At 44.0% G+C, this 27,841-nt stretch overlaps 1 protein-coding gene across 1 annotated transcript in view; it reads left to right on the plus strand.

The window, feature by feature from the left end:
- Ror1 (receptor tyrosine kinase like orphan receptor 1) overlaps window positions 1-27,841 on the plus strand; it is a 371,662-nt gene that overhangs the window by 33,295 nt on the left and 310,526 nt on the right. The gene's annotated exons all lie outside the window — the stretch shown is intronic.

The raw sequence follows: 27,841 nt of genomic DNA on the forward strand, positions 1-27,841 counted from the left end.
CAGGTTGCTCCGTGTGGGAAACATTCTTTGCTCACTTTTTAATCGTGTCGGTGAGAGTCTCCTAGTGACGAAGGCTTCTTGGATGTGGAGAAAAGCAGAGGTGGAGGGTTACCAGTAATTATGCTAATCTGTGAGCATTATATCTTTAAATATTACGTCTTAGGGGGATAAGCAGTTCTGCTGTTTTTGAACTGTGCTTGTCTCTTTGTTTCTTGAACGGTTGCCTGTAATTTTGTATTTCGGGAGGATGCATAACTGTTGTATACTGACTGGCTATGGGATTCAGGCTTGCGTTTTCCTCCCGGAATATTCATCAGAGGAAACAGGAGAGCATGCAGATCTATAATATACTATTTATGAATGAAGACAAAAGGAATAATAATGCTAATACCACTTCAGTAGCAATACGCTAACTTTCAAAGCATAGCTCCATGTATGAACACCCTCTACAGTGGCAAATGTGCTTTTGGTGACTTCTTGTAGTGATGGTGGATCTTGGGTCTGTGCTTCTCTGCCTGTGCAGATGAGTGGAGACATTTCATTTCAAGTATTCCTCTTCAGTGTGAGCCCTGAGCCATCCGGGGAGCTGCTACAAATGACGTTTTCCCAGGTCTAGTCCCTGACAGACCCCTGTGACATGGGGACTGCCCATTTGGAAAAGTTTTCTGGAACTCTCTCCACTAGAGCCTCGGGGACTTGGGGACCATGGTGCTGTCATCTGGCAGAATGAGAGATGCCATGCTGTCTGTGGTTGGAACTAAGGGAGAGCAAGTCCCCATCTGGGGGTTGTGTGGAACCCACAGACAGCCTTTCTTGGAAGCTGGCCATATTAACTGTTTTCACAACAGCTCAGGGTCTGCACTGGGGACACGTGCCTGCCACCCGAGACCCATCCCACACACTATCTCACACAATCATTTTAAACCAGTGCCTTCCCAACTGGTCCTGAAAGAAAGCAGACCTCCTGCAGGGTTCTGGGGGTGTGGTCTAAGGAAAGGGGCTGCGGGTGGGGGGGTGGGGGTGGGGGGTGGGGGATGGGGGGTGGGGGGTGGGGGGGTTTCACCAACATGAGTTTCTTCACTTCCTTTGTCCATGGTGGTGTCAAGTTGCTCACGTGTCCCCACAACAGTCCCTGGAGACCGCTCAGGGCTGCCTCTCTAGATCTAACCCTGGCAAGCCTCCATGTGCCACCACATCTTCATTTGCAGGATGAGGTGAGGGTAACTGTTTATGGTGAGCATTGCATTTGACAAGCAAAGGGAAACCCCCTTGCACCCTGCCTGGTATCTCTCTCTCAGATGCTCAGTCCACAGCAGGCGTCTTCTTTGTCATGGTGTGTGACAGCTCTGTGAAGTTGGCAGGGATGTGTCTTGTCCAGCTGGCATTCTGGAAGGGTCTGCCTGACGCCCTGCATGCCTGTTGCTGCCCGGCAGGTGATTATAATGAAAGAGAATGCACCGTGTTTGCTGAGTGCTTACTGGGGGGTGCCAGGTACTGTGCTGGGGGCTGGGTGCTAGAGAAGGAGTACGAGAAAGAGACGCCCCCACCCAACAACACCATTTTCAAAACATCACATAGGCAGAAGGAGAGCTTTAGTGTAAGGGGGCAGCTTCTAAATATGCATTTTATAATGGAGCGGGGGAGAATGTATCTTCTGGGAGGAAGTGGAGTTTTGTATTTCCGGCCTGCCTGTGCTGTTGGATTTGTGGCTCTAATGCTGCCCTGCCTGAGGTTTCGGCAGTACTTAACTTCCCAGGGTGGTGTGATACAAATCGCCTGGCTGTCTCTGTCCACAAGAAGGATGGACCCAGGGCAGAGGGGAGAAAGGACTATTTTCTAGGTCTGCCTTGAAGATTTGTGTGGAGCCTGACTCCAATCCCTCCCGGTCTCTTTCAAACGTCCCTAAGTGCTGCGTGCACATAAACCATGCCAGTGTTTTGGAAGATTCAGGTTTGACCACTGTAAATTGGTTCATATTTCCAGCAGGGCAGTTATTTAATTTCCTGTTGGAAGTCTGCAAATATTGGCACTGTTTACTTCTTGGCAAGGGACCAAACCCCAATACAGTATCATTAGCCAGCTCTGGTACATAGATTAAAGCACAATTGTCTTTAATAAGAGGCCATCCCTGTTTGGGATGGGGCTTCAGGAGCTGCAAGGGCAGGGAAGGCACAGAAGAGCTTTCTAATCAAAACCAAAGAGCAGGAACCGTGAGAGAGGAGAAGGGTTTTAGAAGGAGGGCAGAACTCAGCTTTCTTGTCTCCGTTTCATGTGTTGTTTGCGTTAGTTTTCTCTTGACTCCGGGAGAGCTTTGGGAGCCGAGGCTGGCTGGTTTGTGAAATGTCCTAATGTGTGGCCCTGTGTGCCTCTTCTCCCTTGGGATTCTCCCTTGGCAGTTTGGCTCATGGGACCCACCTACCTGCTGCAGAGGCAGGGGCGGTGTAGTGTCTCCCAGAGCCACGTGTGGAGATGGAAGTGTTGGTGCTGGTGGGTATGGACTAAGGCTCTGTGTGTGGTGAGTCTTCAGAATACCCCCGAGGGACATGCGTGCTTGACATTTTGGGGATGAGTTTGCTGAAATACAAAGGGGATGCCCGCGGCAGTGACCATCTGGACTTGAGGACGATCCCAGTTCTGTTGCTTAGGGAGTTTTTTCCTCTTTCCATGGGTTGTGTCTGTACCCAGTAGGATTCTAGGGTAGAGTTTAGAGTTTCAACTTTCTTGAGGAAATGGTGAGAAGTTTGAAAATCTGTATAAGATGAGGCCTGGAGGATTATTTCTAGATGCCTCTTGCCACAATAGTCCTATCTTCCTTTAACAGGGGCCTGTTTCTGTCAGCTCTGTGGTGGAATTAGCATAGAGATATGTGTTTCCCCCCTATAAATGTATTTTGTCAGAGATGAAAGGCGAGAACACTTTATGGTGATCATCTATTTTCTCCCTACCCACATTCTCACTATTTATCCTTTCCACCTACGTTTTCCTTTATTCCCCAACTGTACCCATTTTCATCAGGACACCATGGCTCCACCCTTCTGGTTCTTTTATTTATGGTAATAGCCAGACTGGAATTTATTCATAAAAATGAGGGCCGTGTTTTATAGTCTTTTACAAAAAAAAGAAAAAAGTGCTTTCAGGTTAAGGTCGAGTCCCAAACCTTTGTATCCTGCTAATTGAGTTGTGCTTACAACTTAAAAGAAATAAAACGGTGGTGATGCTGATGGTGAGCACACAAGGTCTAAACTCTCATCCTCTTCTCTGCAGGGCACCAGCATTAACCTCTGTATTAATTTATCCCACACCTCCTTTGAACATTCCGATTTGTAGAGAGCGAACTGAGCCATTCAGTGGTTAATTCCTGAGCTGGGACTTGGAATAGGTGTGTAGACTGTGGGATGATAGTTCTGCTTTTCAAATTATGCTCTCCCACACTTCTGTCCCAGGGTCTAGATGAGCCGTCTGGGAAGGTTACTAATACAACAGAACTGCTAATGTTCCAGCAGAAGCTACCATGAAGCTTCTCAAGCTTTTCTAGGATTAGCTATGGTTCAGGGTCCTTGTCAGGTGGTCTCCAAGCACAAGGGAGAAGTCTGGCCCTCCCGAGTGTCCCCTAAAGTTTTTGTGACTTTAGAGTTCTTTGTGACTACTTCTGTTTACAGCATCTTCTGTTTACACCTTAAAAAATAATTCAGGGGATAGTGAGATGGCTCAGTGGTTACAAGCACTTGCTGCTCTTCCGCAGGACCCAAGTTCAATTCCCAGCACCCACATGAGATAGCTCACAGCTCTCTGTAACTCCAGCTCCAGGAGATCAGACAGCTCTGGCCTCAGCACCCACACTCATGTACACATACCCACATGCAGGCACATACACACAGATGCATAATTAAGAATAAGAAAGACAAATCTTAAAATAACCCAAATACCATTGGATCATTAGCTAATTCTTTAATAGTGAGATTACCTATGGTCACCTTAGATCTACAAACACATCATCTTCCCTTTATGGAGCAGAAGATGGTATTTTTGGACACTGAGTCATAGGAGCAGATACATGTGTCAAGTGTGTAAATTCCTTTTGTAAGGGGCCAAATTAAAAAAAAATTGCTGGTCGTCCTTGAATCTACTTCCTTCTTTGTGTGGGATTATTCTTAATGCATATGTATGTGTGTGTGTGCAGTTGCACACATACATATGTGTACATGTTTGTGGAGGCCAGAGGGCATCTATCTTTGGATGTCATCCTCAGGGACACAATCTAACTCCTTGCAGACAAGGTCTTTCATTAGTCTGGAGCTCACCAATGAGACTAGATTGGCTGCTCAGTGAGCTCAGGGATCCTCCCCAGCTCTGGGATTGTATATGCATGCCACTTATACCTGGCTTTTATTACATGGTGCTGGGGATTGTTTGCAGGGCAAGCATTTCACCAGTGGAACCACAGCCCTGTCCCCAGCCCATACTAGTTTCTTAAACACTGGACCTCCTTGTGTCAGGAATGCTCAGAGGGATAGAGAAAAGGTGCAGCCTGGGGCTAGAGAGGCTGCAGGCAGATGAGAAGGCTCTGCCATGGAAAGGCAGGAGAGATGGTCTATCTGTTGTTTATGAGTTGAGTGGAAGAAGAAAATGTGCTGGGGAATTACAAAGTTCTGATCTCACAGCCATAAAATTTGGCCTCCTTGGTCTTCAAGTTGTCATCATAAAGTGATATTATTAATATCAGCTTCATAGCATCACCGTGAGCATTAAATCTGCATACTATCTAAATCTTTTAACACAGCAGTTCTCAATACAAGATACTTGGTATAGGAGATATGAGAAAACTGAGGAAGGCATAGGCAACACAATCCAATTCTGAATGTATTCTACCAATATCACCACAAAATATTATGAAGATGTTAAGAAGCATGGATGGAACTGAAACTGTGAAGGCCTAGGCTTAACTTTACAGGCTCAGGAATATGCCATGATAACTCTAACGGATATAGAGTAGTATCCTCCTGCAGACACCCTGTCTGCTGTCTAAAGGAAAGCTTAACAAGATCTTGTCTGTGGTTTATGGCCCTTGGAGATATCTAGATAATCCTGCCGAGCAGTCCAGATAATCCTGTTCAGCGGATCGTGGTTTCGTACCCAAAGTCTAGACCAATAGTTTCAAAAAATCACCTTGCCCCTTCTACCCAATCCCAAATTGCCAATTCCCAGCTTGTGGTTTTTCCCTATAAAACCCCTCTACACTTGGGCTTGTGGCCGTTACCACATTTCCTTCCATCTGCCATGCGGCGGTCCGGGTTGAACCTGAATAAAAGGACCCTTATGTGCTTGCACCTGAAACTGGCTCCTTGGTGGTCTCTGGGGGTTTTGCGAAACGGGTACAACAAAACTTGCTTTTAATCAACCAAAGATAGTTAACTGGAAGCCAAAGCTTCCAATTTGTCTGGTAAAACGGAGTTGGTAAGGCTTCACAGCAGCAGGTGTCCTTTTGGTGGAAGCTCAAGTTGGTGAGGACGTAAGGATGGAATTGGTAAACAGTTTGATATGTTGGAAGCCATTAGAATGTCTGGCACTCTCTATAAGGCACACCATGAAGTAGAGGGTTCTCTCTACCCACTGCCACCTTGAAGTCAGGCAGTCTTGCCCTCCACGCCCATTTGCTCTTTCATGAAATCTCTGTCGTTGTACCAGTGCTCAGTAAGGTGGATTATGGAAGCAGAAGCCGCAGTTCCACCGACTCTGGTTGTTGTCTCTTTTGCCTTTAGCATAGGGAGGACTTTAGGGAAGTAAAGAAGAGGGACATTGTTCCAGAGATCTGACATCTTCGGCTAATACGTAGAGGATGAATTTTACCTTCTCTTTTCTCTCCTAGCTTCCTGAGATGTTTCTGCCATGTATGGATTACGTTTGATGTGAATCTTACATTAGTGGGAAGTGGTTCTCTGGACTTAGGAACTAACATTCCAGGAGTTAACGGGAAGTTACACAGGTCAGATGAATGCCTGGATGCAGCCCCTACTCTGATGGTTGGGTACTAACAGTGTTAGGACTTTATAACATTTCCTTATGGAATCTGCACAACCCACCTCCTTACAAGGTGGGTCTTGTTTTTATTGCCTCTGTATAGATAAAAAGGGAGGTGAGGGAGGAGAAGCTATAACTCACCTGAGGTGTTGCAGCTAGGAAGGGGAGGAGATGGGAGTGGAATTCAGCCCTCTGGCACCAGGCCCTTCCTTCAGCCTGGAGTATGCTCTTTCCATCACTGACTCCTCTCTAGCTGGTGCTCTAGGAGCAGGCCCAAGGAGTGCATCAAGGGGAGTGATTGCCTTGTGCCCTGCTGTGGGATGTTCTGTTTGTCCTGTGGGAGCCCGTTCTCGGGTTCCTCTTGGCTTTACCCAGCAGGTCCGCATAGAGGATGATTAGGACCACGGGCCTGAGTGCAGGTGTCTGAGATGATCTGTACTTGGCTGTGCTGGGGGATGGTCTGTATGTCAAGTTGCTCTGATTGGTCAATAAATAAAACCTGATTGGCCGTGATCAGACAGGAAGTATAGGCGGGACAAGGAGAGAGGAGAATTGGGGAAACAGGAAGAAGGAGAGGGAGACACTGCAGCCACCGCCAGGACAAGCAACATGTAAAGAAGCCAGTAAGCCACAAGCCATGTGGCAAGGTATAAATTTATAGAAATGGATTAATTTAAAATATAGGAACAGTTAGCAAGAAGCCTGCCATGGCCATACAGTTTACAAGTAATATAAGCATCTGAGTGATTATTTTATACTTGGATTGTGGGACTGCGGGGCTTGGTGGAACCTGGAGAGAAGCTCTCCAGCAACAGTGCCCTTTCTCCATCCCTTCAAAATAATGCCAGGGGAAGACACACTGGAACGACTGTGGAGGAAGTCTGCACTCACATTGTGCTTTGCACAACTGACATTTAACCTTGGTACCATTTCCTTTTTTGATCCATGCACACCAAGGAGCCAGGTTCCTTTCCTCTCAAGTTTACCTGGGAGAGAATTCTAGTGGTAAGACGATGCTGATGAGTACAGCATCTCCCTTTGATTTTTCAGTTCCCAGTGACTCCTATCTACCAAGCTGGTAGCTTTGATTGCAAAGACCCTTCATATTTTTGCACAGTTCATAGAATTGGTACCAACTGGAAACTGCTGGAATTTCACTGTTGCATTTGAAAAATATCCTAAGGAGTTGGTGTGCTCATGATTCACGATGGTGGGGGACAGAAATACCTTTGTGCACTTACTCTGAGTTTTGAACCGTAGGGAACAACTTGGGGCCCAAAAGGAGAAATCTGTCTTCTGAAACTGAATGCAAGTCTCTCAGCAGCTTAGCCCATTGGGGAGCCACTTTTTACATAAGCTGATGCCTAGGTTTGTGGGTTTCCCCTGCCCAAAGAAGAGGTAGTGCCTAGAGTTATGAGGAAAACAGAAAGACCTACTTCTCTGCTGCTGCGTGACACTTGCCAGGCAGCTTCAGCCAGGATGATTTTGGCCAGAGGAAAAAGTAGCTTAAGGAAAGTCCCAGCTGGTCCAAGTAACTTAAGCTGAGCTATTCATGAAATATTATCTGACAGCTTTCCCCTCTCCTGAGTGCCTGGAGGCTGCCTCAGAATTGCCCCAGGAACCTGTGTTGTCAGGCTGTGTTTCAGTATCCCAGGTTTAGCCGCTTTGTCCATAGAGAGTTGGGGATGGGGTGTGGGGGAGGGGAAAGGCATGCTGAGCACCAGTCTTCTCTGTGTATGTGAATATAAAATATTTGGTGGGGATCAGCCAGCCTCACTGACTCAATGAGCTCCAGCTTTCATTGAAACAAACAAACAAACAAACAAACAAACAAACAAACAAACAAAAAACCCAAATAAAACTTTGTCTCAAAAACCCAGATGGAGATTGATAGAGGAAGATATCACATGCTTGTCTGGCTTTCACATGCATGTACAGCAGGAGCACATGTACCTACCTACTCATGAACATGAGCATACAGTATACACTTGTACACACACACACACACACACACACACACACACACACACACACACACACAGAATGTATGCTTTGGGTACCTTGTTGGGCTGAATCCTTTGGTTCAGAAGTCAACCACCATTGATTTCTAATGTAGGGGGCTTTACTTACTGTCCAGTACCGTGTGTTGATATAGGAGACACAGAGATATGGGACATATAAATACTCCAGATGCTCCATGAAGGCAGAGACTTGTCTATTTTGTTTATTGATGAAGGAACAGAGTCTAGGACATAGACTATACTAAAGAGATACTTATTGAATGAGTCAGTATAGGACATATGGCCTATTCTGTATTAGTTAATATTTTTCTCTTTATTTCTCTTTTGCATCTTGATAGTCCCTTGATAAAATTAAATCACTGTGTATTGATTACTTTCCTTATTGCTGTGACCCAACACCTGACACAGTCTACTTGAGGGAGGAAGGTTTTATTTTGGCTCATTGTTCATGGGTAATAGACCATCACGGCAAAGGACCTGTGGTAGATGGTTTAACTTGATCAATGGTGTGGGAGCCTGGTGCAACATTTAGTGACCAAAGGAAGCAGAGAGGGCACAGAAGCAGAGCTGGCTTGTCACCTTCAGGGTCCCATCCCTCCCTGTGCTGCTGCCTTTGCCAGCCAGCTTTTATATCTCAACCATTCTACACACTTTCAAATCAGTATTCCTAGCTGGGGACCAAGGGCTCATGCCCATGAGCCTGTGAGGGACAATTCATAGCTAAACCATAATAACAGTAATATGTTTATAGCAAAAAAAAAATGAGTAAAGAAGAAAAGCAAAGAGGAGATAGTTGTTGTCATCTAAGCTTATATTCATTAAAATGTTTTCCATGGAAATGTCTGCTCTAATAAGATGGGCTTTGTCCCTGGAAGCTGATTTTGTGATGTAGTTCTTCTGCTGGCCACCATTTGTGAGAACAGCGTTTTATATCTAAAAGCAATTCTCAAACCATTGCATTTTAATCTGTGACTGACAGTTTAGCACCGTGTGGGATTGTTGGACAGTTTTCATTTTCTCTCTTGTTGGACACGAGGCATTTCTCTGTCCTACTCTCACTCTGTCTGGTTGCTAGTGTAAACAATGCTGTGGTCTGTAAATCCTTATGCACATTTATGATTATTTTCTTGGCAATAATTCTCAGAAATGAAAGTACTGGTTCTAAGAGAGATGGCTTCTGATGTATACGATGCAGTGCCTACCATAAAAGCTGGGAAAGTGCATACCTCCCTCTGCTTCACTGAGAGAAAATGACCTTGTGCTTCTACTGGCTCTGTGTGCTGTCACTTTTGAAATTTCTAGCTTGTGAAGAGAAACGTTGTTTAACGTTCTTTGATTGACAGCTGATGTTAAACATCTTTGGCATCATTTGTATGTCTTAATTTTGAGATTTGCTGGTTCATATTCATTGTCTTACTCAGAGGTTCCTGAAGATTGCCTTGTTCCTGATCCCTTCTAATCCACAATGGGGCTGGCTGTCACATGCAGTCCACATTAGCACCTAATGAGTCCTGATTACATACATGCATAGGAATGCTCTCCTCACACCTCCTCCCTATTTACCCAACGCAGGTGCTCATCCACCTACTCACCACCCACCCCTTCATCCATCCATTTATTTGTTCAAGTGTTGAGAACCTTCTCTGTGCTAGATAAAGACAAGTGCTTTGAAAGTTTTTGATATTGTTTCTGTCAACTACATTATCTTCTAGAGGAGACATATTAATATGAATAAATACAGAGTGGCTAATCTACATTTTCTTCAACTTTAGTGAACTTTCATTAAAAATGAAAGAACTGAGTTTGTTTTCTCCTATGAGGGATGCATAGGCAAAGATAAACAAACTTCCTCGAAGGGGCTGACTAGTAGGGGTTTGAAGTTTTGCAAACCCTGTGACCTCTGCAGAATCTCTGTAGCTCTGCTCTACCAGCCATAGGCAGAGATGGCAGAGAACAGGGATGCACTGAAGGTGTTCATAGGACTGAAATCTGAATTCCATGCAACTTTCATGTGTTGCAAATGTTTGTCGCCTTTTGTACCTCCTTAGCCATTTATAAATGTGAAAAACTGTCTTTAAATTTATAGGTCATAGGATAACAGAGCAGATCAGGGTTGCAGTTTGCCATTGGCTGACTTCTGGTGTAGGCTCTCAGAAGCAGAGAGAAAGAAGCCCATCTGGGTTTGGCAAATAATACCCAGAATTTATAATAAGAACCAAGTCTAGGGCTTTTTTTTTTTTTTTGGTTTTTTTTGAAACAGGGTTTCTCCATGTAGTTTTGGATCTTGCTCTGTAGACTAGGCTGGCCTCGAACTCACAGAGATCCACCTGGCTCTGCCTCCCGAGTGCTGGGATTAAAGGCATGCACCCCCACTGCCCAGCTGGGACTTGATTCTTAAGACTTCAGTGTGTAGCGCTACTGTTTTAGTACTATTTTAATTTCTGAATGTATTTTTACTATATACTTAATCATACAAAAAGTTTATGGTGAAATCTAAAAAAAAAAAAAGGAAAAAAGGAATGATGCTCTCATATCCTGGGTCAAGATTTTGATGTGATTTTTTTCAGTCTTCATACCCAGGTAGTACTTACATATATATGAGATCATTCTGTATAAACAATGCTAATACTTGTTTGACGACTCTTAGTATTATATGGTAAGCATTTCTTAGTGTTTTTGAATATTTCAATTTTATTAAAGCCACAGGAAGATACTGCTGCACATCATAGAAGGGCGGTAATTAAAGACAAATGGTCAGTACCACGTGCTGGGGAGGATATGGAGAAGCACACTTCAATACAGTTCTGGTGGAAATAGAAAATACTACTGCTGCTTTGGCAACAGTGTTTGCCAGCATCAGTGGCCAGAGACCCTACACACAGATGCACACTGTCACCTGCAGCAGCCAGTGGAGTTCTTTACAGTGACAGCTAGCTAGCTACTCAGAGGAAAATAGGATTCTTGACTTCACTGCAGAAAAGAATTTTAGGGCTAGCCAGTATGGAACAGGGTCTAAAAAGAGGTTTCAACATAGATTTAAGCAGAAAGTTAATAGACAGATTGTCAGGATAGGATGGGATACCCCAATGTGGATAGGGCTTTGCGAGAGAATAACCATTATCTTTTCAATACCTACAGGTAGGATTTTAATGACTTCTGACATTATGTCTCAAAGGTGGTTAAAGACTCTAAGTGAGATCCTAGAACCCTTCATGGTATGCCCAGGATAGGATTATAGCTTCTAAGCTAAAACCTTAGATCACAAGGCTACACTTGGGAACTATGGACATGCTTTTATTATAAATAACTTTCATTATCTTGTTCCTGAGATTCCCAGAAAGTTTCCAGTTTGTACCTGGGAAAGGAGTAAGGCCATCCTGGAAGGTCACACACATTTTAGGTCCTAAGCTTGGTTCATTGATGTTTTAACATTCTTACTTGACAAGGGATATTGTCTGTGTGTAGGTAACCCTCTCAGCAAATTTTGTCTATAGTGCTAGAGTTCTTGACTATTTCTGGTGAGAGAGTCCATTTGAACACCGGAGATAGGGACTTCTCTCCCTTCCTGTGTCCACTTAATCTTCCCTGTCTTTTCTGTCTTAGCTTGGTGGTTTCTTTTTTAAATATAATATTTAAGTATTTAATTGAAAATATCATAAATACAGCCAGGCTGTGGTGGCGCATGCCTTTAATCCCAGCACTTGGGAGGCAGAGCCAGGCGGATCTCTATGAGTTTGATGCCAGCCTGGTCTACAGAGCGAGTTCCAGGAAAGGCGCAAAGCTACACAGAGAAACCCTGTCTCGAAAAACCAAAAAAAAAAAAAAAAAAAAAAAAGAAAGAAAGAAAAGAAAAAAAGAAAAAGAAAATATACCACAAGTGCATACCATGTATTTTGATCATATTCACTCTACTTCTCCCCCAACTCCTCCCAGATCCATTCCCTAACTCCTCCTCCTCACAACTTTTTTTTTTTTTTTTTTTTTTTTTTTTAGTAATCTACTGAGTCCAAGTTGTACTGCCAATATTATTCACAATAACCAGAGTGCAGTAGCAACAGGAACATCTGTGAGTTGATAAACAGAGTGTGAGTGTGGTGCACTCGTGTGGTAGGATGTGATTCAGGGTGGGTTACAATACAGACAGACTGCAAGTGCATTTTGTCGGGTGTCTGGGTCCTTTTATATTACATTTATAGTCAATGGAAATGCCTGGCAGAAAAGGCAAGAGGAAGGACTAGAGGCAATTTTGGAGATGGAGGAAATGTTCTCAGAGGGGCTGTGGTGATGGCTATGCACCACTAACTCTACACCAAAATAAAAATCACCACGCTGCACATTGTTGCCAAACTGTCTGGTGAAATTTTTACAGTGTAATATTTAAATATAGTCTTTGAAACTATTTTATTTTAAAGTTTGAGATAAAGTCTCACTTTGTAGCCCAGGCTAGCCTTGAACTCACTGAAGTCCTCCTGTCTCAGCCTTCCAAATGCTGGGATTACCGATACGCAACCACCATACCAAGCCCAAACTGAATTTTTAGTAATGTATTATTCTACCATGAGAATGTCCCATATTTACCCTGTAACTTGAAGAAATATTGTTTTTATTTTGTTTTCAGTTAAAATTCATGTTCAGGAGGTTAGGTTTGAGGCATTAGATTAAACAAGGATTCTATGGCACAAATGTGCCTTTGAATGGCCTCCACTCTGTGTCCAGCATGGTGGACGTGGCTTCCTCCTGAGTAAAAGACAGGTAGACACAAGGAAATACAGGGCTCCACAGGGTAGAGGAATGAAATAGAAAACAACAGTGATAGTCCTGGTTCTCTAACACTGTGAGACCAGGACACCTGTCCCCCATCCCAGTCCTCACCATGTCCTTTCCCTCCTAGTACCGATAGGGAGTCAGTCAGAACCTTGTGGGAGTCTGAAGTGGTCATTACAGAAAGAATTCAAGATCCCAAGAGATGGCCGTCTCGAGAAGAGGTTGGCCATTATGTGCTCTGTGAGCTGAAGCATCCCACTTAATGCTGGTAGTTGTTAGGGTGATGGGATTGACCAGAAACTAGATTTCATGTTCTGAAGTGCCAGGAGCAGAACCCATGGTTGGAAGACTTAGGCTGGAAACATTTCCAGAATCGATGACCAAGCATGCCTTGCTTACCCTTTGTGAGGGAGCTGGGCCCTGATGGCGGTGGGGTGTAAGCAGGGTGAAGCTGGATGGTTCTCCAGGTCTCCATGTTCTCTGATTCCAGCCAAGTTCCCGGCTTTCCTAGAATGCAGCCAGGAGCATCTGTACCCAGAGAACACAAAAGAGAGCTATGGAAACCAGGCTCATAAATGTTTTTTTCATTAGCTCCAGGCTCCCAGCCACCAATAAACTGTATACTTTTAAAAATCCTTCATTATTTTGTGAGTTAAAAAAAATGTGCACACTCCTCTTATTCCTATGTTGGAGATTTTCTTAAATTGTTACTTATCAAGCATTTATCTGGTTAATTATCCCAAAAGGTAACAGCATTACAGCATTCTATTTTTTTTTTTTTTTTGCATAAAACAGAGCAGGGGGGAAACTATTTAATAAAGTCGCTGTAACCTGAGACTGTTGGTGGTCTTGGGGGAAACTGAAATCCAGGTTTGGCTGATACTGTGTAATGTGAATGCAATTAGTAGTGGTTTTTCTAAAGCAGAAGGAGATGTAGAAAAATAATGCGCAGCAAATTTAGGTTAGAGCTGGGAAGCTTATAAATCCTTGTTTTTGTTCTCATTACTTTAAGTAACAGGGAAGCCTTTGTCTTTATGACGTCATTTCCCTAGCACGAATACATTTTAAGACTGTTTTCTGTTAATTTCATATGTTTGATGAGAAGCCACAGCTCACCCTGCCTTGTGATGTGGCTGCTGGCATTGTTTACATGTGGAAGATGACTCCTGGTTTGTCCCTTGGAAGCCCCAATGGGAGCAGCTTCCTCCACCTGTTTCTTCGTTTAGGCGAAGGTCTGCCGGAGCAGTTTCAAGGGATTGTCCTCGGGTAGGCTAAAGAGTGAATCCACTTTCCATAGAGCACACTGAATTTCAGAGCTTGCGACATCATCCCAGAAAAGTGAAACCAGCATATGTGGGCACACTGTGAGGTCTTTAAGGACAGGGACTGTGTCTTGGTGGGTTATCCCTCTGTTCTTCTGACACATAGCAGGCAGGCAGGAGATGTTTTCATTCTCATATCCAGATAGGAGGTGCAAGCTCACTTTCCCTTAACTGTATATACGGCTCTTGCTGTTCTTTCTGGGCCTCCTTCTGCTGGAGTATCTTGGTACTTACCATCCATTCTCCAAAAAGCCCAGGTACTTGCATAGATCACTTCTTCACCTCTGTCTTTGTTCATATTGTATCATCTCAGAGAGATGAAACCTTTCTCCCCTGTCTGATAAACTGATTTAATGTGTAGTGTATATTTCATTCATTTATTTGATGCATTGTCTCCCACACTTCTAGAATGTAAGTTCCACAAGGTCAGGGATTTCTGTCTGATCATGTATCGAGTGGTTAGAACACCATAGTTTTTATAACTTGAGTTGATGAGAGAATGTTCGTGCCATCATGTACTGGTCACAGGACCAGGGTAATGAATGCATTCACTTTGGATCCTTTGCTTGATTTCCCATCTGCCTCATAAGAAGGACCGGATCAGGTGAGCTGTTGCACACTGATGCTCTTTTGTGAAATACGCTGTGTGAGTGCATTCATTCACTTACGCATTACCAGACACAGTCCCCCCGTCCCAGCACCCGACCACCGGGCAACTGCGGGAGAGAGTTGAGTAAAGTGAGTCAATGGCTGCAGTAGGCATGTACATGAGCTAGGGAAGTACCTGTGAGGGACGTTGAATCTAGATCTGGGACAGAACTCCAGAGGGCTTCTGGGGGGAAAGAGGACGTGGAGGCTGAGATGTGGAGATGGAAATGGCGTGACGAAGCAGTGGGTAGCAGGGGATGGAATGAGGGAATGAGGAATAGCAAGTTCGGAGTCTGGGAGTGAGAACCCATGGGACGCTGGGGGACTGTCCACACAGCACAACCAGTGGCCAGTGAAGAAGGAGCAGAAACAGGGCTTGCCTGGCTCCCTGGGGAGAGCAGGGCATGCTGGGGTTTGATTCTGAGGGCAGGTGCGGAGCTGTGAAGAACTTGGTCAGACTCCCTGTGCAGTGACTGTTGTTACGGAGTAAGAGCTTTCTCTCCCTTGTGAAAGAGTGAGAAGAACATCAGCTTCCAGGAAGAGTTCTTGTAAACCAGGAAAAGGGGCTTCTAAAAGTGAATCATCCAGCTTCGGAAAATCCACTAAAATTCTCTTCAGTCTGTCTGAGCGTCAGCACAAGAGTTGAGAGACTAGAAACAAAATTGTGGTGTGAAGCTGAGTTATCTTCCACATGTAGCTCGTAGTGTGAGTAAGGGACCACGCAGGTGTCTGTGTCTCAGTGGCCTAGACAGCAAGACATCCTGAAAGAGTCAGGGCAGGATCTACTCCACTTCCAAGCCGGAAGAGGTGGGCATTTCTTCCTCTACTTCCAACAGTGTTTCAGACAGTGGAGGAAGGCCTGCAGACCTGCTCTGTGGCTGATCTATCAGCAACGATGTGGCACTGGGAATCACTTGCCTTCCCCCAGCCTCAGTTTCTCTTTCTAGAAAGTGGACTTCGTCTTCTAGTGCTGTTAAGGCTCAGTGAGCTAAAAAAAAAAAAAAGAAAAGAAAAGAAAAGAAAAAACCATTTGTTTCAAACATGAAAAACGCTCTCAACCTTACTGATGGACCAGGGAGTTTACTGATGTGAGTCTCAAGTATATTAAGGATCTGAAAACCACTAAATGAACTCGGCCAAAGTGAGGTACTTGGGAACTCAGATTCCCTCAACTCAACAGCTGTGTTAGGTACCACACCTGCCCACATCTGGTTTCACCAGCCCTCTCCCACCGGCTCCCACTGACTCCACACTGCACCCCCCCCTTCTGATAGCCACTTCACGAGTCTCCTTCAGGTTGATCTCAAGGCAGAGTGCCACTTTTATTGTTGCAATTACGCGTCAGCCGCTGAACGCGTGTGGAACTCTGACACTACTGTTCTTAGATTTCTGTCTTTTAAATTTTGTTTTGAGTGGTGTGTCCCACTCCGGTTCCCCCATGAGCCCTGTGGTTTCTAATTGCACAATTTTACCTAGCATGGTGTTTTTTTTTTGGGGGGGGCGGGGGCCTTGTATGTTCTAGCCGTAGCGATTCCTTCTAAATCATCTCACACAATTCCTGGCAGACAACAGCACGGTAGCTGTTCTTCTGTTAATCTGAATCCACTTAAGTATGACTTTGGGTGGGACAGGGATCAGTAGTTAAAACACGTAATTTAAGCCTAGACTGTGAGTCAGTCCGATGAGCTCCTAAATGGAAGGCTGAAATGCTTCTCTCCTCCCGGTGCCTGCTGTTAGAATGCTTTGGGGACAACAACGGTGACAAACCAGGTATGTGCCCTAGAGAGCAAGCCAGGCAGAGGAGTGCTGGAGAACTTGGAGAAGAAGGGCTGCTCTGTGAGGGGAGGGGTCAGGCTCTCTGGACCCAGGGAGCTGCTCGGCACACCCCCACAGTATTCTCGAGGGCGGTGTGTTCTCCAAGTAGCCGGTGATGGCTCTGGGTGGGGCGCAGCTTGGGTTGCGAATTTTGACCTCATGTGTTTGTTTACTTAGAGGTAGTGTGCGAGCGAGCGCAGATGCTACAGGGCTGCCCAGAACTGATTTCAGATAGAAACGACCCAATCTTCCCCAGCAAGCAATATGCGGAGCTCGTTGCGGGCCGCTACCTCCAGTAGTCTGAAAGGATAGTTAGCCATGTGCGTATTTAACACTGATTCCTTTAGTTACACCTTTGAACGCTGAACATGTAATGAGCATGCCTCACACATGCTCCTGGCTCCAGCGGGCTTGGGATAGTGAACACACATCAGTGCCTTCTATCTGTCCTCTTTTGTTTTCTTTTCCTTTCTTCCAGCTCAGAGAAATTAATTCTTGATCTGGTTTTAATTTCTCTCCAGCATCATGAATCATGGTTGCCTCCCCACTAAACCCAGGACGGTAAGCCCTCGTGATATAGAAGATGCCTCCTTAGCCTTACTGGGACTAAGATATGTGAGCATCAAGAGGCCAAAGACATTTGAGAGAGTTCCCTGGTCACCCTCATATCATTAGAATGACGTACTCTGAGCTCGCAAACCCGAGGTCTCTATGGGAAAACCGTTCCTGAATTCCTAGATGCATTCAAAATGAATTACACCGAGTGTTTCATTTTGTTTGTTTATGGATATTTAAGAGTCTTGTTTTCTGTTTGATGTCACTATTAAGAATAGAGGACGTTTAAACAAGTTTGATTTTGTTAGATTGGCCTCCCCTCTAATCATAGAAGGCACAGCGTTGTTTACATGCTAAGTTTTAACAAAACTATTAAAAACACTTAGCCAAACGCCCCTTGAAGCAGCAGCTGTCCTGCTCATGCATTTTAAAAAATAAGTTTCTTTTTTTGTTTCTGTGAAAAAAAAAAACATGTGGGAGCTAGGACTGCTTGGAGGTTGATTTTAAAAAAAAGAAAGAAACCAAAACCAAAAATCAAGAGTCATTATGTTTCTTCCTTTAAGATGAATTGTTCAGGGCCCCTCTCCTCCTATCTGTCTGTCTGGAAAATGTCCATAGTGTTCTCATTTGGGAGCTCAGATGCCTGCAACTTTTTGATGAGCTGGCATGAACGAGTGGGTCTGTCAGTAGTAAGCAGGCTGGCACTGCCCTTACACAAGCCGCTAGCCTGGCCAGTGTTGCTGGAAAATGCACTAATACTCTTTCCTTCTCCTGCTGGGTAGTCTGCAGAGAGCAAGTCCTGTGGCAGTCAACATTGGCTAAGACATTCAGCCCAGGCTTCGCAGCCTTCACCTTCAGCCAAGTCCATGGTTGTTTTGACCTCCCTTCAGACCAGGATTACTGTCTGCTTAGCATCTCCTTTTTTCCTTTTGTCCAGAAGGTTCAAATCTCAGCTCTGTTCTTCATTGGCTCTGGGATTTGGGGCAAGCCACTTTATCACTCTGAACTCTTGCCTACTCATTAAAACACACACACGCCGGGCAGTGGTGGCGCACGCCTTTAATCCCAGCACCCGGGAGGCAGAGCCAGGTGGATCTCTGTGAGTTCGAGGCCAGCCTGGGCTACCAAGTAAGCTCCAGGAAAGGTGCAAAGCTATGCAGAGAAACCCTGTCTCGAAAAACCAAAAAAAAAAAAAATAAATAAATAAAAAAATAAAACACACACACACACACACACTTGACAATCCTGTAGCAATCATCTCTGATTTCCAGGGCTGTTGTAAAGTACCTAGGGCAGCATTACTGAGCACACCGGCAGAACCAGAACCCGAGAGACCTCCTCTTCCTCCTTCTCTTAGAGCAGATCATAGTTCAGTTCCATTGACATGTCTCCAGGGTAGAAAGATTAGCCGATCCAGCTTGTGCCAAGCAGTGTAGCCCAGGGCTACAGAGATGAGTTGAGAGGAAGACCTCATCCACGTTCTCAGTTTCTCTCTAAGCTGTGTTCTCAACGAACGTTTTGAGACTGGCTATGTGTGCAAGTTCCTTGCCCTTTGGAAGGATATGGAGAAGGCTCTAACACTCATTTCTGTGTCGGTCACATGTTCCATGGTACACATTTTCCTGTGAAGTATGGATGGAAAGTACATGTAAGGCAGCCTTGCCTTTGAGAGCCACATTGCAGTCCAGTTCATCAAAGGCTGACATATGTGATGGGAAGAGAATGTGACCAGGTGTGAGCAGGCACTTGTGTGTGGCTAGGCTGCATTTTCCAAGTACATGGCCCTTAGAATTTCGAGTTCCGTGATGGGGGGTGGGTATAGTTCTTTCATTTATAGCTGAAGAAATGGAGTAGGGCTAGCTGAATCACTTTGGTAGCAGTGAATACTCTTCCCTGACAGCTTTTCTGATGGAGTGACAAGTTGAAAACATATTCTCTGTTCTCAATCCTATCACCTGAATAGGAGGAGAAGTTCTATCATCTGAAAGAGTTAGTCTCTAGGTAGCACCAGAATGTAGAATTTAAGATCTGCTCTTGCTTTTTAGAAGCTATCTCATTCCCTACTCCTACCAGTTCCATTGGACTGAGGACTGTAATGAGCCCAAGGTCATAGGATTTGCCAGACAAAGTCAGGATTTGAACTCAAGTCTATCTCATTCCAAAGTCTAAGCCCTTGACATGGTACCCCAGCCATAGTTTACCTTCACTGTGGTAGCTAAAGGCGGTTTGCAGAGTGGGCACATGTAACGGTTAGCTTTTACAGCAGTGGTTCTCAACCTTCCTAATTCTTGGACCCTTTAATACAGTTCCTTATGTTGTGGTGACCCCCAACCATAAAATTATTTTTGTTGCTACTTCATAACTGTTACTTTGCTACTGTTATGAATCATAATGTAAAAAATCTGTATTTTCTGCTAGTTTTCAGGGACCCCTGTAAAAGGATCGTTTGACTCCCAAAGGGGCTGTGGCCCCCAGGTTGAGAACTGTTTATATGAGCCAATATGAACATTGGAGTTATAAAAATAGGTCTTTACAGGTGCTGGAATGCCAAGTGATTTAGAGAATACATAGGAAAAAGGTGGAGATCAAAACAGTTGTGCCCTCCCTTACCAGCTTCCTAAGAGTGTCATGATGGGAAAGGAGGGAGGCTCTGCAGATAGTCTTGGGGATAAGAACCAGACCCAGAGGTCGCCAAAGGACAGAGGGACATGCTTGTAGATTTCCCTCTAGTCCACAACAAATTTGTGTAGACATTCTATGTTTGATACAATTCCAACTTGAAATTGATTTCTTGAAATCAATGATACCTAATTGAAATAGCTTGAAATTCTAAAAGTATGCCTCATGGTTACACAAAATAGCCCCTGCTCCCTCTGAGACTTCAGACTTCTACCAAGATTAACTTGACCTCAATTCAGTTCAACTGTATATCATAAATCCCGCCTCCCTATTTATCTGTACGCAATAACCATACCTCCTTGTTCAGCTGTATGCAATGACCCTACCTCTCTCTGTTCAACTCTATGTAACAGATGCACTGAGCTTCAGGGTGCTGATGTTTCTCCATCTGAGGGCCCAATCTACCCAAACCTAGCTTTTCTGTATATCTGTATGGCTGTTGGTTTGTGTTGTCTTCATATCTTTGCCTCCTTAGTCTGGCCCATCCCTGGAACCATGCTAGACGTGGCCTTTGAGGGTTGCATTGGCATTGCTGATGACTCACAACCTCATAGAAGCAGTTTATGAGGAAAGAAGTGTGCAAGTGTGCTTGGCCTTGGCGACCTGCCTTGGGCAAGTGGCAGGAAGCCTGGACCTCACTCCAGTAAGCAGTGTGAACAAGCAGAATATTCCTGTGTCCACACAGATGGTGTGACGCACCTGTGCTTCCCACCCCGGTCCCAATTTTATTCTTTCACCATTGCATGGTCTGCCCATGACAGCCACAAGACAAATGTTGAGTGTGCCAGATTTGTTTTCATTTTGTATTACATATGAATTTGACCTCCACAGTAGGGCTGTGTTAATTTCCCAAAGCTTTTCCAATCATTGTATTCTTTTTAAAAATATGCATACTATTATTCTTCTTGGGACTGTGTTATGACTGGTGTTTTGAAAGTGGTTAAAGGATTTCTGGTTGCATATGGAGTCATGTGTACGTGATACACATTCCCAGATGTAAACAGCTGCCGAAGCTCATTATATAGTTTGTGTAGCGCTACTCCAGCCCTTCTGCCAGACTCGATTCAACATTTCTGGCCAGCAGAGCCAGTTTTTTTTTCTTTAAGAAAATCAGTTCTGGATGGTGTTTTCCACAAGGTAGCTTTCAGCTCGCCATTTTGATATCTGTGACTGACAGAAAGTATGTCTAGACTTTTGTGTGAGGTAAATTAATCTTCTGTCCCAGTTGCATGGTTACTAGTTCATTCAGGGACTGGTTACCTGCACTCTCCATTCAGGGTTTGGCAGTTAGCTATGTATGTCTATAAAATGGGTAGTTGATGTTTCTAAAGAGAGAGAGGAGTTGGAGAGGGAAGCTGAGTCTAAATTTTGTAAGTGGTGCTGGGATTTCTTTTTGCCATTTATTGATTATAAAACTTGAGGACTTGTTTAGAACCTGATGTCTACACCATGTCTATGATGCACCCACCACACGGATTTCTGGCTCCCGAAGGCCCAAGCAAACTTCCTGCCCCACCTGTGCCTCCTCTCCCTGTAAGGGCCACGCTTTTCCCTTGTTTTGGGTTTGCCAAGGACTGGTTGAGCCATTCTGGCCAGCTGAATGTGAACCCCATCTCTCAGACCAAATGCTCTCTATTCATTTGGATAATGGACCACGACATAAATAGAACTCCCCTAACAAAGTGGGGCTTTTCTGGAATGGTTTGGCAAAGGAGGCCGGCATTTCTTTCTCCTCCTCTGTCTCCTCCTCCCCCTTCCTTCTCCATTAATCTACCTGTGAAACAACTATCCAAAATGCTTCCAACATATAAGAAGTACAAGAAGGTTCTTTTGTGCAATGGACTTCTTTTTAATATTTATTTGTGCATTTTATGTGTATGGTGTTTTGTCTGTATATATGCACACCAAAAGAGGGCACTGGACCCTGTGGGACTGCCATTATAGACTGTATAGAGTTATATACAGTTATCAACTGTATAGACTATATAGACAGTAATATACAGTTACAGTTGTGAGCTGCCATGTCGGTGCTGGGAATTGAAATAAGGACCTTTGGAAGACGATATGGACTGTACAGACAGTTACATACAGTTATCGTTGTGAGCCACCATGTAGGTGCTGAGGACCGCTAGAAGAGCAACCAGTGTTCTTAACCACTGAGGCATCTCTCCAGCCCCTGTGCAGTGAACTTCCAAGCAACATGGAAACCATAACTCTCTAAAGAGCCCAATACTTTAAGAGCTTGAGAAGGTTCAGTGGAGAGAAGATAGAAGATGTGGGACGGCAAAGACGGCTCAATAGTTTGAGAGCACACATGAGAGTGAACCCCAGTTTGAGAGCACACATGGCAGTGAACCCCAGTTTGAGGGCACACATGACAGTGAATCCCAGTTTGAGGGCACACATGACAGTGAATCCCAGTTTGAGGGCACACATGACAGTGAATCCCAGTTTGAGGGCACACATGACAGTGAACCCCAGTTTGAGAGCACACATGGCAGTGAACCCCAGTTTGAGGGCACATATGACAGTGAACCCCAGTTTGAGGGCACACATGACAGTGAACCCCAGTTTGAGAGCACACATGACAGTGAACCCCAGTTTGGTTCCCAGTACCCACATGACAGTTCACAACTATCGGTGATTTCAGTTTTAGGGGAATTGATGCCCTCTTCTGGCACACTCCACAGTCACAAGGCACATACGTGGTGCGTATACATATGTGTAGGTAAAATATACATATTTTAAAATAAACATGTTTTGAGTTGTTCTGTTCGCCTTTCCCATTGCTTTCTCCTTCCAAATTGTTTGAAAACTACTTTTTCCGTAATTAAAATAAGTAATACATGTGCTTCAAAAGGAAAGTCAGAAAAAGGTTCAAGCCAGGTGGGTTCCCATCGCTGAGAGGGGAAAGTGGACACAGATTCCTACCTCTGACCACAAAGCTATCTGCAGTTGATATCTGCTAGCAAAGGAAAACTCAGTTTTCTTCAGTGGAGTCTCACTGGGTATATTAATCATACTTCAAGATAGACCAACAGAAAATGGACCCAGTGATATTTTTGTAGACTTTTTGCCTCATTTTGTTGGTTTGGGCATTTTTTTTTTTGTCTTATTGATCTTTTGCTTACATATTTTATTTTAGTTTCTATTTGTGTGTGTGTGTGTGTGTGTGTGTGTGTGTGTGTGTGTGTGTGTGTGTGTGTTTTCATTTTTATTTTTGTTTGTTTGAGAGAGAGAGGGAGCAGTCATGGAATTGGGTAGGGGTTGAGAGGATTTGGCGGGGGGAAGCATGATCAGAATCTATTGTATGAAAATTTGTTTTTTCAATTAAAATAAAGGCAAAGGGGGAAAAAAGAAAATGAAAATACTTAACTCTCCCCCAGGCTCAAATGACAGTCTTATTCATGTATGCATGCATGTATGTATGTATGTATGTATGTATGTATTTGGTTTTTCGAGACAGAGTTTCTCTGTGTAGCTTTGCGCCTTTCCTGGAACTCACTCTGTAGCCCAGGCTGGCCTCGAACTCACAGAGATCCGCCTGCCTCTGCCTCCCTAGTGCTGGGATTAAAGGCGTGCGCCACCACCGCCTGGCCATTTTTAATATTTTGCTATAGTTTCTTCAAGACTCATTTTTTTTTTTTTAAATCTTATCTTTGTTACCTATGGTGGTGTTTTGAGACTGGGCTGGTCTCAAATTCACTACGTAGCCAAGGCTGATCTCCCTCCCAGTCATTCCACTTTTACACTGTAAGTACCATAGTTACAAATGTGAGCCACCATACCCAACTAATTGTGACTATCTTAATTACACTTACTTGGTATCAAGCCCTTTTACTTTACATGGCAATATTATTTTTCTCAAGACTAAGACTTTTGTGATATTACTCTGAGCAATCACAACCTTTGGTTTACGTGATTAGTTATTTAGGGCATTTTGCCTCCATTTCTTTGAAAATTAAGTAAAATGAAATAAAGATTTTTTTGGGGGGTATGGTGTTAGAGAAAATAAAATATTTATTTGCTTATTGTGTACTGTGCTGGTTGTCAGACACAGGGCCTTGAGTAACCCAGGTGAATACTCTATCACTTAAAATAAATGTCCATGGGCAGCCATAGTATCTAAGCCATATCTTAGTCATCTGTCCCATTATTCACATTAGTAAAAAAGAAAAAAAAAAACATCAAGGAAACGTTGCATCCAAGAGAAATGCATACTAAACTAAATCAGTTAGTCAACGCAATGGGAACTAGAGCTGGCAAAGAGTATTTCCCCTTTACAGTAGCCTCCAAGCTCCGCTTCCCAGCCCATTGACTGGGAGGACACGAAGTGCATGTGTCTATCCCTGATGCACTGTGATTGTGTCTTGCTTGAGAAGTAAATCCTCTCATTCAGTGTTTAGAATCTGTAAATAGTACCCTAGTCAATGCAGAAAACCTGTCCACTTGATGTTTAGGTTTTTATGAATTATCCTTCTGAACAGATGGAGAGCAGTATCTGCCCTGGAGAGTGTGCCTTCCCCACAAACATATGCCATAGAACACACTCTTGGTTGCCTGGAGGACACAGTGGCAGCGTGGGACTCTGAAAACACACATCTTGGGTTTATTTCCCACTCTCCCAATTTTTGTTGGCTGGCTTTTGGTTTTCCATTTGGAAAATGGGAATAATAATCATACATTTACGTGTGTGTAGAGGTGTATTAAAAAAGGAAAGCCCAGTAGGAACTTAATAGTGTTAATTACTGTTATTTTTGCTATGCTTCTAAGTTTCAGAGTACTTTAATCCTTCCGTGACATTGATAATGCTCTTTGTTATCCCCAAGTAAGTGGCCTTTAATTTTTTTCTTTTCACTAAAATATAATTCCATTATTTCCCCTTTCCTCCCTCCAACCCCTTCCATGTCCCACCCTTGCTCTTTTAAATTCATGGCCACTTTTTAAAAAATAGTGGTTACATATACAGGTAATACATTCATTCATACATATATATGTGTGTGCTTTCCTAAATATATAAATACAATTTGCCCAGTCTCAATACGGTTTCAGGAATGACTACTTGGTATTGGATAACCAACTGGAGGGCTCTTCCTGGGGGAAGACTATTTTCTCCCAATCTCAGCATTCCTTAGTTGCCTGTAGTTCTTTGTCTAGGGTTGGAGCCTTGTGAAATCCACCCCTTCCATGCTAGCACGTCTGTTGGTGGTCATCTTGTTTAGGCGGTCATAGTGTTGAGACTTCATGGGTGTGTAGATTTGCTGACATACCCAGGAGACACAATGCCACAGCCACTATCCCGTTCCTCTCGCTCTTACGGCCATTCTGTCCCCTCTTCTGCAATGTTCCTGATCCTTGGGCGCAGGAGTTGTGTTGTGATGTATCATTTGGGCTGAGCACCACACAGTCACTTGCTCTTGCATTCTGATCAGTTGTGGCTTTCTATAATGGTCCCCATCTGTTGCGAAGAGGTCTCATCACTGAGGAGTGAGAGGTGCACTTATCTGTGGGTAGAATATTCAGAATGTAGTTAAGAATTATGCCAGTTTAGTAAAGGGGCAGCTCTAGGTCCTCCAAGATCTGTGATCACACTAGCTCTGAGTGGTTGGGTAGCTTTTCCGTACCGAGCATGATTTCCCTCTTGCTGAGTGGGTCTAGTTAGAGAGCTGTTGGTTACTGCCAAGATGTGAGCATCACTAAGGTACTCTTGAAGATGCTGCACCATCCTGGTCACGGTTGCGGTTCACAGGTGTCATAGCTGTGCAGGAAGGACTATTTGTAGTTTCTCCCTTTGGAACTTCGCTCGGTGACACCTAGCATCATAAAAGTTAGTTCTCAGGAAGAGGTTTTCAGGTCGGATCCAGCTCAAATCCTCTCCCTTCCATGTCTGAAGTCCATGGTGTCTTCAGCAACAGGGACTTCCCTTCAACCCCTGGGGGGCAATGAAAGGCAGAGGCAGTAGCCTATTGTGTTTTAGGAGTGTCTTGGACCTCCGTGACTAGCAACTCATAAGGGGACTTAACGTGCCTGGTGTGGGCGGTTTGTTAGTCAGTGGGTCTTGGGGAAACCATTGTCACTAGATATGAAAATCTCACTTAAACCATATACTCATATATAGTTTATATATTCATATGTGAATATATATAGACTTATATGTATTCTCTGTAATTCTAGGTAAATAGATAATATGACTCCTTATGACATTTTCAGACACCCTTGTTAGCTCCTCCTTTTCTCCGTGTTGACCTACCCTCCCTATCCTAATTAACACCCCCAACCATTTTCTCCAATTTCCCCCTTCAAATTACTTTTACCCTGTGATTTCACCCCATCGTTCCACTTTTGTGGTTTTGGCCATTGCTCCAGGTTCTGTATTCTCACAACTGATGCTATGGAGTTAGGAGACAAAGATAAGAGATGCCACATGATGTATACTTGCCTCTCTGGGATCAGGCTTTACTATTAGCTCTAGCTGACCAGGTTGGCTTTAAACTCATAGAGCTCCACCTGCTTCTGCCTCCCAAATGTTGAGATTAGATGCATGTGCTACTCTAACTGGCTCATGAATACTTACTTTTCATGAGTAATAAATTCTTCCCTGGCTGACTTATGCTGGTTGTGATGAATGAGTCACCACTTTTTGCAGGAGGTGCCAGGTGCTCCATTACAAAGCCTGGCTTCATCTGTTTGTGAGTATGCATTTTTGAATTGATCTGTTTATAATAGGGAAGTAGAAAGTTATACAGGTTGACTGATTTGCTGAAGATACCAAATTTGCTAATAAGAGTTGAAGGAATTAATCTCCAGGCTGACGTTTTTGGCCATCACTCTGATTTGGTAATTTCTTTAAGGAAATGTTTATAGGTTTTGGTCCCTTAGAGCTTTTAGTTTGTAGTTAATTTAGTATTTCTTCAATGAAGCAGATACTTTGTTGTTTTTGAACAAATGAATGAATGATTCTGTAGATTCTGTAGAACTTTTACAAGATACCCTGCAGTACTGCTTTTTAAATGAACTTGAAATTGTGATCCTTGGACTACATTCTGCTTCTGTATTGCATGTGAGGGAATGAGAAATCTGAAATCATTTGTGTGTGGAAGTGACTGAGAGCCATGTGACACTCTGATGCTAGGAAGTCTGGGTTAGCCTTAGACAGGTAATGGTGAATCAGCTTTAGTTTAAGCAACAGCTCCAGCAAAGTCTAGATGTGTTTCTGGCTTTTTGATTGACAGCTATATATTGAGTGTATCCCTTGCGATAACCGTTCTACTGGGCGTGATTCTTTTGAATTCTCTGTCCTGGGCTTAGTGAGGGTCTAACACACCATCCAATCGCATGGTTTCAAACACTTCTGATGTCAGTAACTTCTGTGGCTGTACCTTTAATCCAGCCTTCTTTTAGATTGCATCTTCAAGCTTCATGCTTCATAGATGGCCATTTCCCAGCAGCCTCTGCTCTTCTACCTTGCATTATAGATTCCATCTCAGTAGTGCAACCCAACCCTACCCCCTTCCACTCAGACCAAAGACCTGGAATCCTTTTGTTTCCTTTCTTCCTCTGCTTTCTATATTTTGCCTGTCTCTAAGCCTGCTGATTCGGTTTTGCTCTTAAATATTGTCAAGACCGTGAAGAAATCAAGACCTTTTATTCACACCAAACTAGTGGGTCTCATGGATGCTGGCAGCCACAACAGGCAGAGAAATGCCAATTGCTTGCTTCTCTGTGACTCAGGTCCCTGAGAGTTATGGACAGAGCTGGTGCCTGCCACTTACACATGCAGTGCCTTGTGTTACACAAGAAGCCTGAGCTTAAGAACCAAATACTGCATCCTGGGAAACACAGGTGCTCTGTCTTCTCTTCACAAGAAAACAATTCTCCCAAAGCTATTCTCCACAAAAACATCTTTGGAAAGATAGTCTGAACCCAAGGCAGCCAGCATGATGCTCATGAGCTGTGCAGACCTAATACCTCTTCCTCAGCCTGCTGGACCAGGCTGCCCTACCGCTCACAGGACGACTT

The sequence above is a fragment of the Peromyscus maniculatus genome, chromosome 2 (genome assembly GCF_049852395.1).
Source record: "Peromyscus maniculatus bairdii isolate BWxNUB_F1_BW_parent chromosome 2, HU_Pman_BW_mat_3.1, whole genome shotgun sequence".
NCBI classification, from domain to species: Eukaryota; Metazoa; Chordata; class Mammalia; order Rodentia; family Cricetidae; genus Peromyscus; species Peromyscus maniculatus.